This window comes from Cupressus sempervirens, chromosome 8 (assembly GCF_028749045.1).
Source record: "Cupressus sempervirens isolate cs-2001-9-10 chromosome 8, ASM2874904v1, whole genome shotgun sequence".
Classification (NCBI taxonomy): domain Eukaryota; kingdom Viridiplantae; phylum Streptophyta; class Pinopsida; order Cupressales; family Cupressaceae; genus Cupressus; species Cupressus sempervirens.
In genome coordinates this window covers 308922432-308934432 of record NC_143125.1, presented here as the reverse complement: position 1 = coordinate 308934432, position 12001 = coordinate 308922432, and positions in this window count along the sequence as shown.

The window sequence follows — 12001 nt, the reverse complement described above, 5'->3', positions numbered from 1 at the left end:
TTTTTTGCATCTTTAATGATCTTGAACTCCTTATTCATTTATTCTCTTAGCCTTTGCTACTTGGCTTTCTTTTGTAGAAGTTCACCAAAGGTTTACATCTGATCTGGAGTAAGATTGGAGATGTCCCAATTTGGAATGACAATTTACTCATCAAGATCTATGTCCTTCTCCTTCTCTTTACCTTTAACCAAAAATTTTGTGCTTAGCTGAGGCTTGGTCTCAGCTGTCCTTGCACTTATTGCATGTGTACTTAGAATGGAAACAACAGTAGAAATAGTAGCACTCACTAAAAAAATTTATACTGCACTCATTGTAGAAATAGTAGTGGAAATAATACACGTTGTAGTTAAAATTGATGTAGAGGGTAGAACTTGCAACTTAGTAGATGAAGTACTTGGCACTTTAGTTAATGATGTATTGAGCTGACCTAGTGCAAAGATTGACTGAATGCTTGTTCTTGCAGTGCTAGACACAATCAATCCTACTAAGATTGTACGAATTGTTGTCAATGCTTTTCTTGGAGAGTGAGGAAGTGAGGCAATAACCACTGTAACAATCTTAACTGGGTTAGTTTCCTCAACATCTTGTGTACCTTCCTTGGCAGCCTCTTGCTCTTGTTCCTCTTCATCATCAATATTATCAAAATGAGTTACATCTTCATCATCTTTCTCTTCATCCTTTTCTTGATCATCTTCATCATCCTTATCACTTATACTAACCAAAAAATCACTCGATTTGTGTAGAAGATAGATATTCTCCCATGTATTTGTTGCATTCTTCACCACATGCTCTATTTCATTTAACAAAATAAGACAAGTATTGAATGTTAAAGTTAATTTTTCTTCATTTTTCTTTAAAGATTCTTTCACTTCCTTATCAGTTAGATTTGGCATAACTTGCCTCAAGGTCTATTCATGAATATCTTTTTTAGTTTTCATTGCTTATTCTCATCCTGGCTTAATCTTATCCATTAAAGCATTGGGAATTTGCTAAGTGAGATGATCAAGTGAGTATTTCCACTTACCCATCTTAGATATCAACATGTCTTCAATTTGTTTTTCTCATCAACTATTATGGTTTCATATTTTAATGCCTTGAAGTTTGTTATTCTAGAACCTAATTCCAATACTTTCATCCTTTCTTTAAATGTGGGTGGAGACCTCTTGAAAATTATTTCTACCCCTTCTTTGTCTTCTTTCTTCCTAGAGGATCTCCCGGTGAATACTATTGTGGTTGTCTTGGTAGGTTTAGTAATGATTACCTTGCCCTTTTTCTTCAGTGGCTCCTCTTCCTTTGATTCTTCATCTTCTGCTTCTTCATCTTCACCTCTGCTCTCAATCAATAGGAGAATAGAACTTGTTTTCAACTTGGCAATCCTTTAATTGCCTTTGTTAACTACCTAAGGGAGCTTGATCTCCAATTCTATCCTAGCCTTAGCTTTATCACATGTGCCAAAATATGAAGACTTGAAATTGACTAGATCATTTATCAATGCCTCAATTATATCTTTTATTTCATCAATATTTACCTCATATCCTAGAAGTTTCATCCTTGCAATACTAGGCCTAACTGCCTAAATGTATAGCTTATCACTATCTACCATAAAACATACACCATCCTTATAATCCTCAACTAGTTTCTTGGGGATCTAGTATTTATTATTCATTTTCTCCTTGAAAGCATCAAAATAATTGTCCATGATACTAGTGTAATTTTCTCCCATTTTAGCAATGTATTCATTAATCTGATAGAATATTGGCACATCTTTCCTCCAAAAAATAGTACCTTTTGATTGAAAGAATTTCTAAACATAAAAGAACAAAAATTTCAATAGAGAGCTAAACTTACATGGATTGTTCTTTGATGTCTTGATGCTCTCATGTTCTTGTTGAATTGATTCAATAGTAGCTTAGCAAGGTCAAGAGATAGGTTATTCTTGACTATCTTGTATGCCAAGTCAACTACTTCATAAGATACACTATTTAACTTGCTCAAATAGTAGATCTTGTGTGCAATGACATGAATACCAAACTTCAATTCCATGTCAGTGACACTGTTAATTTTCTTTCCCCTACCATCCCACTTGGCTAGGGTTTTCTTCTATAGTTCAACCTGACCTAGGGTTTAAGTCATTTTATCTTTATCCAACATTAGGAGACCAATTATTCTATGGATCATCTTCTTGGTAATCAAAATTGGTTGCTCCAATCACAACTGTCCATTATGGACATGAATGAGGATAAAACTAATACATTTCACTTGGAAGTCTTGTGGCATGTAAGGAATATGTGTTAAACCTTTTGCCCCAAGATGTTGATGCTTAGGTTTCAACAAGCCATCAATGCATAACTCCTTTAAACTTTCATCCATTTCTAGAGTACCAATATCTTGAATTGCACATTTAAAATGAGAACAAATATCATTGATCAATAGTACCTTAGGAGGGAATTGCAACTACACTTCACTTGGATCTAGGTTTTAGCAACTATAGGAGTGAGCTTAAAATCTAATGCCTTCCATTCTACACCATGAACTAATATGTCTGATCCTTATTTTTCTTTGCTACTAGTAGCTACCATCTTCACTCGGTAGGGTTTGAGAAAACTTGAAAACTTTTGGTAACAATTTTCTCAAATCACTTGAATGCTTTTGTAGATTGCTCTATGCAAATAACTCTTCAAAATTCATGGAAAAATGACTTTGATTTCATTCCTTTTCTCAAAATTTTCCATAAATTCTTAGTATGAATGTTAGACCGATTGATAGACTATCATCAGCTTTGCTTGCATTGATTACTTAGTAGAGTCTTCTATCATTTAGTAGCCATTTAAGATTTAGTTACTCACAACCTTACTTGGTAGATTCTATGGCCTAACCTCACTTGGTAAGGAAGGTAACTTGGTAGTAACTAGTACCTCTTACTCGGTGATCCCTTTCACATCTTGAATGTTGATATGGATCTTCTGTCCTATCAACTAGAACTTATTTACATGTCTTCCTTAGTAGCCTATTTCCAGTTCTCTTTTGAGAAATCAAGTGGAAATGGTGGAGTCACCCAATTCTTGAGTGACTTGATCATCATTGCTCGGACTTGCATTCTTGGTAGACTTTGGAACCCATTGCTGTCTCATTTTTTTCTAATGTTATCAACTTTTTCCTTCTTTTCATCTTCTATTCTTTTAGTATTGATATAGTTTTTGGCAAGATGACCAAGTTCTGTACAAATGAAAAATCTTGTGGTAGTATCTCTTTTCCTCATGTGATGCTTTACACAATTCATTCCAATGTGTCCAAGTTCTCTACAGTAATGACATTTGCACCAAGTGTTATAGTGCCAACTAAATATAGCTTTCACAATTTCTTCTACTGGATTCAATATCTTGGTTTTGCATTTTGATGACTTGTGCTCATGCTTCTTACATTTGTGACATTTTCCTTCAAAATTTGGTTTCTCTTTGCATTCATTTTCTCTATGACCATGCTGATTACAATTGTAGCATTTTCCATTAAATTTTTCTTTCCCATTGCTCCAACATTTGTTTGAAGTATGACCTATCTTACCATAGTGACTGAAAGTAGGTTTTTGGTTCCTTTGATCTCCTTTCTTGGATGATTCTCCTTCTTCTATGTATCCAATTCCTACTTTCCCTTTTTGTCTAAAGTGACATTGCTCATTCAACTGATTCATATCTGCTTGAGATTTCATCATTCTTTCATTGGTTTGTCTTTCAATGTTTAGATTATTCTACAATCTTTCATTCTCTAATCTTAGGTTCATGATTTCTTCATTTACATTGGTGAGCTAATTAATGAAGTCTACTTACTGAAGGGATAGGTGTTGAATTTCATTGTTCTTTCCCTCTATCTCTTCTCTTATCTTTTTTTTCTCTTCCATGACTTCACACAATCTTACTGATTGAATTTCTTGCTCTCTTCTTTATTTTCTTACTTCTTCTTGAAGAGTACTATTCTTCTCCAATAGTTCTTCGATTGCCTCATCCGCTTCATCTAAATTGTTTGAATAGATGTCTTTAATTATTTCTTCAATGTAGAGTGAGTCATTCATCTAGATTGCAAGATCTTTTCTTCTTTTTAGGGACCAAGAGAGTTTCTTTTTTTCTTTCTTGAGTTGTCCAATGGCCAATTATAAATCTAGCTTCTTATTGTCAATAGCTTTGTCAAGTCTGAATACCTCTATTGCCTTTGATCTTTGGTCAAGCTGTTAAATTTTTCACTAAGAACCACAATGCTCTGATACCAATTGTTGGAAATATTATGACAAGCTAACTTACTAAGAGGGCATGGATGAATCAGTAACTTCTAAAACTTGTATCCCAATTAGCAATTAATCCTTTATATGAATTTTGATCTAACTTCATGCATGAGAAACTAAAAAATATGAAATCATACACAACACTTTAACAAAATATTTGTTGACCCAAAAACCTTCCAAATAGAAAGTAAAACTGGGGTGGGGATGATTCCCATAAGCTTTAGTACTATAGTATAAAGTTGTCCTATTAAGGCTTATAATGATCACTTTTGATGATCTACCTTGTTAGGAGTAATAAGGATTGCTAGATCCACCTTGCAAAAGGATTTACAAACATACAATGAAGTATGCACTCGGTAAAGAGATTTACATAAGACTATTAGGTTTGCATTATTAAAGGATTTGACTAATCCACTTGTTAGGATGAGACAATAGCTGATCTCTAATCTAAAACTTTGTTTGCTAAATAAGATTCCTCTAAGTGTACAAATCACCTTATTGTGATAGATGAATCTTTGTTGCTCCTTATACTGTTATAGCCTTTTTAATTCACTCTTTTGCTCTTCTCTAATGATTACATTACTTCCTGTACATACATTTGGATGTGATACAATACATTACATTTATATCAATCCAATTACATAATTACAAAGTTGGCCACAGTGCAAGTTTACACAAATATTACAAAGTTGGCCAAAGTGTAGAAAATCAGGCTCTAAAGAATGACTTGGTGAGGTTCTGATACTTGGCATCCACTGTCAATTCTTAGCATTGTCACTCACTTAGTAGATGTAGAAGCTTGGTTCATACTAATCACTTCCAAGTAGTCTTAAGCTTAGTCTACATTGGTGACTTGGTGAATAATATGAAACTTGGCATATAAACTAAATCACTTGATTCACACTACATAGCTTAGTAAACACTATCACCTCGAGCTTAGTATAATTTGAGTCTATGGATTAACACTGAGTAACTCAGATAACACTAGACTTTCATTACATCAACTATTAACTCAGTAAGCACTACACAACTTATTTTACTTTGGCAAACTCTGCATATACTAAGATGCTTAGTTTACACTATGATTCATCAACTTTGTATTAATTGCTCAGTTCAAATTGATATTTATCCATAGGACTTGGTAGCAACTATAGGACTTGATAGCAATTGAAATGGTTGGTTAACACTGTTAACTATACAATATACTTAGTATAAACTCACAATTTGAATAAGTGCATGTCACTAATAACAAACATGATATGAACGTCAATAGGCTATCATGCATGATTAAGGAATTTTAGTGGAGTTGAGTTTACCTATTTTGGTCTTGGTTAATTTTTTTATGTATTTAATATGTATTGTAAGCCTTTAAAGATATTTTGTGTTTAATTTCTGTTGGAGGCTGACTTGTGGCTCTTCAAGTATTTAATGTAAGGGATATTTAATTTGTAGCTTATTGGGCTAACTTATGGCTTAGTTGGGTATAGGTAGGGGGTATTGTGAAGTCTTTTGTCATTATTCATTCATTTGGATGAGTGAGCATGGAGAGTAGCTAAAGAGAAAGTTTTTCCTAACTCTATGGATAGAGCACTACATGTGTGATAGTTTATAGCAAGATTGTGATTAATTCATCCAGCTTGGAGAAGAGCATGAAAGATGGAGTAGCTGAGTGAGAGAAGATTTATAGAGTGTGTGATAGAGTGTCAAATATGAGGCAGTTTACACTTGGATCTTGGATAAAGTTTGAGAAGAGCTCTAGTAGTTGCAACTTGGAAAACAAGGAGATTGCTTGGTGGGCTTGCGAGCACAATTTGAGATCCTTCTTGGAGGTTTCTACCAGAATGTGGATCTAGACTAGCCAGAGTTGGGATTGGAGCTTGAGGATCTTATAGAACTATTACTTTCTTTGTATTTTGCTATAACCAAGAAGGCCTTACAACCTGACACATTGCATGTAATTAGTTACTTTATGAATAAAGAGTTCTGATTTGGTATAAGATCTTGCATTTTTGTTTATCTTCTACTATCTAGTTATTTGATGGGTGCTAGAACATCTCCTTTGGTGCATTGCATCAAGTGGTATCAGAGAAAAGGTTGTTCCTAAGCATGTAGATAGATCACCGAAGTTGAGGTAGTTTGCACCAAGACCTTGGGAGGGCATGCAAATGGATATATGGTTGCAAAGATGGAAGTTTGATCTTTTTTGGGAAGATTGAACTATCAATTTGTTGCAAAGGGTTTGTGAAGATCTTGGAAGATGGCTCTAAGATGATTGGACCCTATGGTGATTGTGAATCTCCATGATGCGGTGGAGAAGAGTTTTTTAGAAATTTTTGTTGGCTTTGGAGCTAGTTTGGTTGATTAAGTTAAGGAAGGGATGGTTTAGTTTCATAGAGATTTACAAAGTTGGAGTCTACCAATCTAGAAGAGATTTTTCTAGTCAATTAGAAGACTTGTTCGACAAAGAAGATGGTGTATGCACCCTAAAATGGTCACCTAGACTATGGGCCCCCATTCTTCAATTTATCAATTTCTTGAATCAATGCATTGCAATATTTTATTAAATCAATTCAAATCATTTTCCTTAATCAAATTGAAATTAATTTTATTATTTTAATAGTTTCTAAGGTTGATCATCTTATTCTAAATCTTATTTAGTTAAAGGAAAACTTCTCTTTTAATTAAATACAATAGCTCCTATTTAATTAAAAGAAAATCCCTCTTTTAATTAAATAAATAAAACCCCAACTTAAATATCTTTTTTTGATGAAAAAGGAAATAAATTAAATAAATAAATCATTTTTCTCTACACTTTAATGCACATATTTCTAAGTTGGATTCCTTAATTTCCTCTTTCCACTTTCTTCTCAAACACTCCTCTTTCCTCATTGGTGGAATTTTGTCTCACATGGATCAAACTCTATTATCCCATAGTGGTTGTGAGAAGCCTTCCACCTCTAAAATTGACTATATAAGGAACCCTCTCCTTTTCATTTAATAATAAGAGGAAGAAGAATTGTTTTTAAAAAAAGAATAAGAAATAGGAAGAATAATAGAGGTTAGTTGTAGTATTGTTATGCTGTAGGTTTGGAGAGCAATTTTGGAGAAGGAGTTAGAGCATTAGGGTTTGAGCCTTAGGGTTTGGATATTGGAGCTTCATTGCAACTTCTCTCTTCTTGTCTTCTTCTCTCATGCATCCATGGCTTCCATCATCATGCTTCATCCTTGCATTTTCATATTAGCTTAGAGTCATATATTTTTTCATAGATCAATCTTACATTGTTATTTCCTTTCATAAATTAGATTTCCTTTCTTGCATTTCTTTGCATTGTTATCACTTATATTAGCTTGCATCTTCATTTGCATGCATATTTGATGATCATAGAGACTAGCACTTTTTATTTTCCTCTTTGAATCTCTCATTTGATGGTGTACTTGCATGGGCACAAACTAGGTCAAACTAAGGGCCTTCATTACAAACCATTACACTCCATGAATAAAGAGTTATGGATCATCATTTGAGATCTCATCCTTGAGAAATCTTGGATATTATGATTAATAGAAGTGTGTCAACATTTTAGAGTACACATTTTTTGGTACCCACCATGGGATAACCCACATTTACATGCTAGTTTTGGCTACTTATGGAGATGAAAAATCCTAGATTTTAAATATTTGATCATATCTCCCAAATGACTTAATTTTTGGGTCAAAATTTTTTTTATAAGGTGGAGACATTTTAGAGAAGCTCCAGTTAAATTTTTAATTTTTTTTGAGGTAATTCATATTTTTTATAATTATTTCTTTATTTTAATGAATAATCATTTTTTAACACAAATTAGTGCATTTTTTTGAAAATTCTACATTTTTGGAAAGGTCTCTCAATTTTACATAGGGTTGTTTCTTTGGGTTTTGATTTTAGAGCTCATATGAGGGCTCAAACACTTGATTTACAAAAACTGATCTTTTTTGACAAAATGGGTCCCTAGGGCACAAATGAAAACATTTTTTTTAAATTTTAACATTTTTGGAAAGGTTTCTATTTTTTAATAGGGGTCTCTTTTCTATATTTAGAGTTTTGGGTCCGAATTCATGGCATATATGTCCAAACTTGTTGACTAGGTCAAAAAATCATTTTATTTTTTTTAAAGCATTTAATGATTAACTTGCATTTAAATTTCACATGGTTTAGTGCATGATGTGAGTTTTCATTTGGAGTTATTTTCTGGTTATTATTACTCTTAACAATTAGATTTTGAGATTTGACACTAGGGTTTGCATATGACATATCTATCTTGTATTGGTTTGCTTATTTGTTTGGAGCACTTGTTTGGTTTGTTAGACCAGTGCAGTAATACAAACCCATTGCTTTGGATATGAGGTATTCTTATACATCTATATAAAATTTGGACTTTGAAATTAAATTTGAACCTCTCATGTGTTTGGCTTGAGTGTCTTACATACTTTCGTAATTCACATTTTGATTGGTGATCTAAAATTGGACCTAGATTTATTTTCTTGCATACATGTTTCACATAGTAATTAGGCCCTATTAACACTATTTGTGGTAATCTTGAAAGAGTGGGCTTCATTCACTTTCCTTACACGTGAAGCTTTTCATGATAATAGATCCTCTTGTAGGTAGGGAAGGATTTGATTTTATTTCATTGTCACACTTGGTCTGTCTTCGACATTTATCGGTACTTTCTCTCTTGAGATTGGTGGTGATTGTTCTTGGCTTTCCAAACCTCAGTGAAGTGATTTCAAATTAGTGTGTCAATGAATCTTTTTTCTATGTTTGGGTGAGGTGAAGAGGCTATAGGAGTATACTTTTTTTCCTTTTGGGCACATCAGAAACTTGGAACCCTTGAATCTGAAATAAGTCCCCATGTGGTCCAATTTTGTGAGTCTTCCATGATTAGAGAGGGTCAACTGTAGTGGACACTACCTTTATTGGATAAAATATGTGGATGGATCCTCAAGTAGTACTAGCCACTTTCATCATGGTAGTGACACCCACTATATAAATGTCCTTATGGAAGAAATCTCCATGGGTGTAGTCTTCTGTTGAGTTGTCAAATTTCCTTAGCATCTTTGATTGATTAAATTCTCAGAATGTGTCAAAAGCCTAGTGTGCCCAAATTGGATTTCACCCACTTGAGATTATAAGATTTACAAAGTTGATTATTACTAAGAACCATAGTGCAGCCCAATTTTCTTTTCTAAGATTATGTGTGTGATTGAAAATCATTTTGAGAGCATACATAGTAGTGGTTCTAGGGATTTGATTCATACTAAGACACTATTCTTGTTTATGTGCAAGGTTTCTTTGTGCCTTTCCCATTTCTTGTAGATGTGTTCTTAAACTCCCTAAGTTTTGTCTTGTGTGCTTGATTTATGATAAAAATCTATTGATACATCTAGTTGGTCAACTAAAATGAACAAGAAAATTGAGTTCCTGAGTTGAAACCTTTCTTGATTTGTTATTTCTATCATTTTTAGTCCTCCTTGGTTGATCCAAGTTAGATTAGGTCACTTACCCTGCTATTGGAAGCTTGTTTGTGCCTTGGATCATTGTGTTTTGACGTCTTAAACTAGTAATCTTTGATTTTGTGAGTGCTTTGCTTAGAGTCAATTAGTTAGAAACTATCCTTGTTGAGAAGATAAACCTTTAAATTCCTTGATAACATTCTTGGAGAGTCTTAATAATCTCTTGGTCATTCACTTCCATTCAAATACAATTACAATTAATTATAATTTTTATAAATCATCCTCCTAATGCATATGTGCTATGGTATTCACCCAAAGTAGTGGCCACCTTTGTGGCAGTGTTGGTTTATGCCTATTACAAAAATTATATCTTATCATCTCTCTTTTGAACAAGTGAGTGATTTTTCTATCCTAGTTTCATATGAACATTTCTTGGGGTAATCCTATCACCTAGTACCTTTTCTTCCATGATGGTTACAAAAATATATCAAGTAGATCAAGGAAAGTGACCCCAAGTAGTCTTTAATCAACTACCCTTAGTTCAAACTGGCCAAAGATGTAAGGGAAAAGAACCCATATTTGATCAATCATCGAGGAACAATTCATAAGTTTGGTTTGATCCCAAGAGTAACCTTAGTGATTTGAGTACACCCTTAGCACCTTCTTGCTCAAATGTGGATATGAGTTACATAATGACTCAACAAGAGTGAAATGGATGAACATCTTGATGACATATTTGAAAAACATAGAGATACTATTTTGATTAGCAGTTCCTCTTGTGAAAATTGACCAGTCTCACCCCTTATCTCAATTAGATATTTGGATGCACACAAAAGGGTTGAAATAGATAAGAGGCAAGCCTATGAAAAAGAACCATCATAAAATAAAAACCAAGATGATGAACCTCATGGAACTCATCTAAGTGCAACATACACCAATAACTTGTTTAGATATTCAAGACCAAGTTTACCACTCAAGACACCTTCAAGATACATGAGTAATAGACTTAAGACACTCGAGCATGAAAAGAAAGCCTTCCTAGAGGAACAATTTGTGAAGGAAGATAAATTTAAACATATGGAAGAATAAATAAAAGCTTTTTTACAAATAGAAAGGAAAAACTTCCAAGAGGAACAAGATAGACTCTTGCCTCAACAAATTAATGGAAAATTTAACAATATGTATGTTGGTGGTGGAAAAAATTCTTCTCCATCCACCCCTCCTAAGACTCCATTAAGTGCAAGAAATTCAAAAGAACCTTCATGATCTCCTTGCCTTAGAGGAAGAGGGGCTTCAAGAAATGATCATTATAGGAGACCAACACCTCCTAGGGTTTCAAGAAAACCTTTGAATGTGTTCATCATGGTTCACAATATGGAGGAGGTAGTTTGAATTTTGACCATGATTCTCAAGATTTCATCAGAAGAAAATGAGACCCTTCTTAGCAAGAGTGTGTGGAGAAGTATATATTTCAAAAAAAAGATGTATTCCTAAATAATTTAATTGATAAGTGCACTAAATTTCCCTACAACTATGATGTAGACAAAAGAATTAAAAGGAAAGATACATCTTTGGAAGAATAGTTTAACAAGTGAAGAGTACAATGGACAAGTTCGTGGAACCTAAGAGTTCCTTCTCACTTGATTTGATTTGTCCTAACCCTTTTGATAAGAGTGTTGATATGAAAGACTTTCCTAGAAAGATCAAGATCCCCCAATATGACAATTATAATAGGAATGGGGATCCAAGTGATCATGTGCATCAGTTTTATACCTTGAGATTTTAATTTCAACACAAAGACTCATACCTTATGAGATTGTTTCCAAGTATTCTTAAGGGTTAAGCAATGGAAGGGCTCACCAACATAACTCCTCCTATTAAGACTTTCAAACAGCCTATTTAGAAACTTGTTCAACATTTTTCATATGACCTTTCAAGATCTCTCACCTTGTTGGACTTGTGTAACACAAAGCAAAATCAAGGAGAATCCTTTTTCACTTTCTTGCAAAGATGGAGATGACAATGCTCTTGCTACTCTAGGACTATCCCTAGAAAAGAGAAGATTGAAATTATTATTAGCAACATGATTCCCAAAACAAGGTATGAAGTTAAGAAGATGGCTTTTGAGCATTTTGACATGATGGTTGAAACAACATATAGAATTGAGGATGTTTTGAAAGAACAAGGACTTTTGGCCAAACATGGAAACAAAAAAAATAATGCTCAAAGTAACAAAAA